At 39.6% G+C, this 4950-nt stretch overlaps 1 non-coding gene across 1 annotated transcript; it reads left to right on the plus strand.

The window, feature by feature from the left end:
* Window positions 1–945: 945 nt before the first annotated feature.
* On the plus strand, window positions 946–1049 carry LOC113265705 (U6 spliceosomal RNA). The gene has a single exon (XR_003320113.1). It is a non-coding gene; the product is annotated as a U6 spliceosomal RNA (small nuclear RNA).
* Window positions 1050–4950: the final 3901 nt, after the last annotated feature.

Genomic DNA, 4950 nt, shown 5'->3' on the forward strand with positions numbered 1-4950 from the left:
CTTGCTGTTTTTTTTAATTTCATTTCCAGGTCCTGTTGGATAGAAATGCTGGTGGTTATAGGAATCCCTGAAAGTAAGAATACAATTTCTTATAGGAATATTGAAAATGTATTCGATACACTTATGTGAACAAAGCTTTAATCACAGATGATAATCAGCAACGTCTAATTTTTGTTGCAGTATGACACATCACCTTGTTATAAGGTACTCCAACCAAAATATGCTGGCAACTTTCCTTTGTCAAAGAAACAAGCAATTTAATCATTTTGGTAGTTCATCACCCATGCACCTGCCCACACCCCCAATGCCGTGTCCAATGATAAAAGCAATAACAGCATTACATTGAATTCACTTTAATTTTCAGATGAAGTAAGTCTGAAAAAGAAGCAAATTTTTAAAATAGTGGTGATGACTGGGGAGAAGGAGTGTAGGAATTCTAGCAGCGTCTTTAGTTGTTCTTTTTCCAAAGGCTGCCCTAGTTCTGACGGGAATTGAGCATATGCTTATGAATAAATTTTCTTTTGTTCTTTTCTTTTTTCTTTTTTTTTCATTTGTGGCAAAACTGACACAGTCTGGGCTGGCCTCATCCATCAGCTCTGTCCCTCTCAACACCACAGCTGTTGGAGTTATTGCTAGAAACGATACCAAGATTCTTTTCCCCCCTGGGATGTTCTATTTGTCTCTCTGGAATATAGTGGTCTTGGGTATTCATACATGTCCTTCCCAAACCTTTAAAACGCTACACTTGTATTGTATTTAGGTGGATATGGGCATATTGTTCCTTCCACTTGATTCTGTAGGAGATGGGTCCCCCCTGTAGCTATGTGCTCTGTGACTACAGACAGTCCCTGACTTAGAATGGTTCAGCTTTACCATGATACAAAAGCGTTACACGTTCAGTAGAAACCACACTTCAAATTTTGAATTTGGATCTGTGTCTGGTGCATGTTTTGGCAACACATATCCTAAAATTGGATCCATGCAGAGAAGATTAGCATGGCCCCTGCGCATGGATCTGTTTCTGGGCCAGGGAAGTGCACTCCAGTCCTCTCTCTGATGCTGGGCCTCACCAGCCACAGCCCGTCAGCCCAGCGGTCACGAGGGTAACTGCGAGCACGCCCACACCATTCTGTTTGTCCCTTGCAGTCTAGCGCTCAATTACATGAGATCCTCAGCCTTTGGTATGAAATAGGTTTTGTGTGAGATGATTTTGCCCAACCGTAGGCTAATGTAAGCGTTCGGAGCGTGTTTAAGGGAGGCGAGACTCTGATGTCCAGTAGGCTAGGTGTGTTAAGTGCATTTTTGACTCAGGATACTTTCAGCTGATGATGGGTTTATTGGGACTTAACCCACTGTAAGTCAGTGAAGGTGTGCTTTATAAACTCGTTAGCTGCCGTTTCCTAATCTCCCTGTTTTCCACTCACATGACATGTGCCTTTCAGTCTTCAAAATCTAAGGGGCATTACTAGACGCAGATCTTTCTTTCTTGTTTCTGCAGAAGTGAAATCACAATGAACGTTGTAGTAGCCGGGGAGCAATGAAACATATTCCTTAGTTGGTAACGTGTTTCGACATAGAAACAGGTGCAAAAGGAAAGAGAAGCACACCGAAGAGGTGTGCCTGGGGAAGACTTCTTCAGGATGCTTTGCTAGAGATGCTGTAACCATATAAAATTCTAGGTTCAAGGGAGGGTAGCTGGTACACTTGCCATTTTCACCCTGAGTCCTAGCTGATAAGCTCTTGCAGGTCGTGCTTGCTGTCGAAAGTTTGAGGCTTAGAAAAGGTTAATAGAGCAGTGTTTTATGTCACTTCTCCCATAGATCATCGAATCAATAAATATAAACTGTAATACTTTCCTTCCAGGAGCCAAAGAAAGGCCCTGGTATTCTGGAAAAGCCTTGTTCACAGTCACGTGTCGGTGGAGATTGAAGTATTCCTTTGAACGGTCAAAGTAGATAAATATTTTATTCAGGAGGAAGTTTCTCAAAGATGTCCTATGTGCTATCCTATTATCCAATCCACGCCCAACCTATAAAGAGATCTGGCAGAAAAAAAAAAAAAAAAGAAAGAAAAGAAAAAAAAAAAAAGAAAGAAAAGAAAAAGAAAACCAAAAAACCCAAAACCCAAACAGCACCCAAATCCACTTCTCCCCCCTTCATCATGACCAACTGCAGCCCAAACATGTCTGCACCGAGGAACCTATCTGCAGCCTCCAGGAGCTTTGATACAATCAAGGCCAGTGAGATGTGCCAGACCCTTTCCCTTTTTCCCAGATGGTGGAGTTTGCTACTTTCACATTTGGCTTTTAATGGACAAGCGAGGAAGCCTGCCAGGAAAGCAGCGGAGCGAGCTAAGAAAACAAACAAACAAAAGCAATCACGCTCTGGACACGGAGGCCAATGACAGGTATGATTGATCAGGTGTCCAGCTGGGAGCTGTCACCACCAAGTTGAGAGAAACAGGCAGAGCTTGGCGTGTTTCACGGGCCAAAGAGTATCATGGGGTATTAGGTAGGTAGCATTCTCCAGCAAACAAAGAACTGGAAAGGAGGGAGTTTGCTTTTTGCCCGCGCCACACACCTCACAGAGATGCTTACCACATGACTCCGTGCATACAGGATACTTGAAACTAAACATATTCTACTTCCTCTTGGAAATTCTCGTTAGAGAAAACCGTACTGCACACCACTGTATTCTTTTGTGTGTTTGTTTTCAAACGAAATACTTTTTCATGTTAAAATAAACGTACATGTTGACGGAGGATCCCTTGAACCATATACAGCCATCGAGAAGTATGCTTGAATGCGGGGACTTACGCTCTAATTATGGCATAATTTCCTTGTTGCTTAAATGAGGAAAATAGAAATCCTGTCGACTCTACAGTATTGTCCTCAGAATCAGCGGCAATAATAGCATAGTTCCTTGATTTTGACATGCCATGGATGATAAGAAGGCAAGGCTTGTAGAAAGCTTGCGAATGAAGAGCACCATTTAGCATATTAAGCAAGCACATTGACTTGAAGAGTCATCCAATTATTCGAGAAATATGAAATGTAAATAGAAGGTACACGTCGCAATCAGGGAAATGAGAGATATACAAAAACATTTTATAAGCCACAGAGTGCTGGAAACATGTAAGTATTACTAACAATTAGGTCATAATGAAAACATGTTACCAATATGGCATTATTAATATCCTGCTTGGTACAGAGGTAGGGACTTTGAAGAACCAAAAGTCTTCACACGCTCAAATTGAACTTGAATTTGCATATACTAACAGAGAAAATAATGAAAAAGAAATCCCTGACGAATTTTATTTCATCTGAACATAAGAAAACATCAGTTTAAGAGATACCTCCAAAAAATTTCAATCTGATTTCAGTTTCACCAAAACACACACACACACACACACACACACACACACACACACACATCTTGCAAGTAAATTATAGAACTTATGCTATTATATTCATTCCTTGCTTCTGGCAAGCACACAGTTTATATTTACGAGTGCAGTATTCGTTTTCAAATACTCAGTATCGAAAGAAGGTAATTCAGTGACACTGTGTGATTGACCATGACGTTTGTTATTCTCTTGACAGAATTGTCTAGTTTTTGCTTTTTAACTATAGATTAAACAAATTGTCTCCCCAAATTTTTATGAATTAGGATTCACACAAATGATGTAAATTCTGTAACAAATCTAAGAGAGAGCTGTCAAAGTTTTCTACTGTTAGCCATTTTTCCAGGAATCAAAAAATGACATTGATATTGGACGACTGTTCATTTTAACTGCTACTTCATAGCTTTAAAAATAAAATGGCTTCCTTATCAGTAGCTTGAGAATCAGCACAGGCTTTCTGTAATATTTAACACACCCTAGTAAGTAGACAGCATCGGTTTGGAGGAGGAAACCCTAGATAAGTATTTCCTTAACTATCACTCCAGGGCATGAAGCAGGCTGAAAAATGCTTGTTTTATCTTAAGTTTCGTCTCTGTTATTTTATGGGATATAAGGAAATTATTGGAAGTGAAAGATGAAGAAACAGTTCATCAATATTTTTCTGCGTGACCGAATTCTGGTCTCTTGCCAAAATATTTTGGTCAAATATTGGTACATGGGAGGTCATGGGTATATAAGAAAACTATTTCCATAGATCAGTGGTTTCCAAACTTGGCTCCTCCCCAGAATCACCTGAGACCGATGAAATCTATCCAGAGTTTCTGGTCTACCCCAGGAGATTCTGAAGAGTAGGTCTGGGAGGGTCCCAGGAAAATGTGTTTTTAAAATTTCTCAGGTGATTCTAATTAGAACTGGAGACTGCCGCCATACAATTCAAATGAACTTTCTAGACTCATTAATAATGTAACAATATGGAAAAATGTTATTTCTTTAGCAGGAGAATTTTTTTTTTTACTCTTTTATGTTACAAGAATATTTGATAAACCACTTGGCAGGGGTGGAGTAAATGCTCAAGGGAAATGTTTAAGGAACAAAAGATGGTCCTTGGCTACCTTCCAAGCTTTCGTCTTGCCAAATGGGGTACATAAACTAAGGGTATGAGATGAATTATTATGGAAGAAAAAGGAGAATTTTAAAAGGTTTTATACAGGAGGAAAATAGGGGTAAAGGCAAAGGGTTCTTAGTTAAGCTAATTCAGCATCTGGTACCTAAGTATGTACTAAACTTAGTAACTACTGGAGGTATTACTATTATTACCCCTAACATCATATATGGATAACCCACATCAACAATACATTAGGGTCTAAAGATCTAGTTTGGAAGTTATCGTTAACATTTACATTAATTAAAACTATAGTCCTCACCGGGATCAAACCTAATAATGAGCAAAACCCAATGACCCTCAAACCCAGTGGCCATTGACCCTGTACATGCAACGCAAAGAGAGAATAAAATGGAAGCATTCCCTCTAGGCAATTTGTTAGAACA

Source organism: Ursus arctos, unplaced genomic scaffold, assembly GCF_023065955.2.
Source record: "Ursus arctos isolate Adak ecotype North America unplaced genomic scaffold, UrsArc2.0 scaffold_24, whole genome shotgun sequence".
NCBI classification, from domain to species: Eukaryota; Metazoa; Chordata; class Mammalia; order Carnivora; family Ursidae; genus Ursus; species Ursus arctos.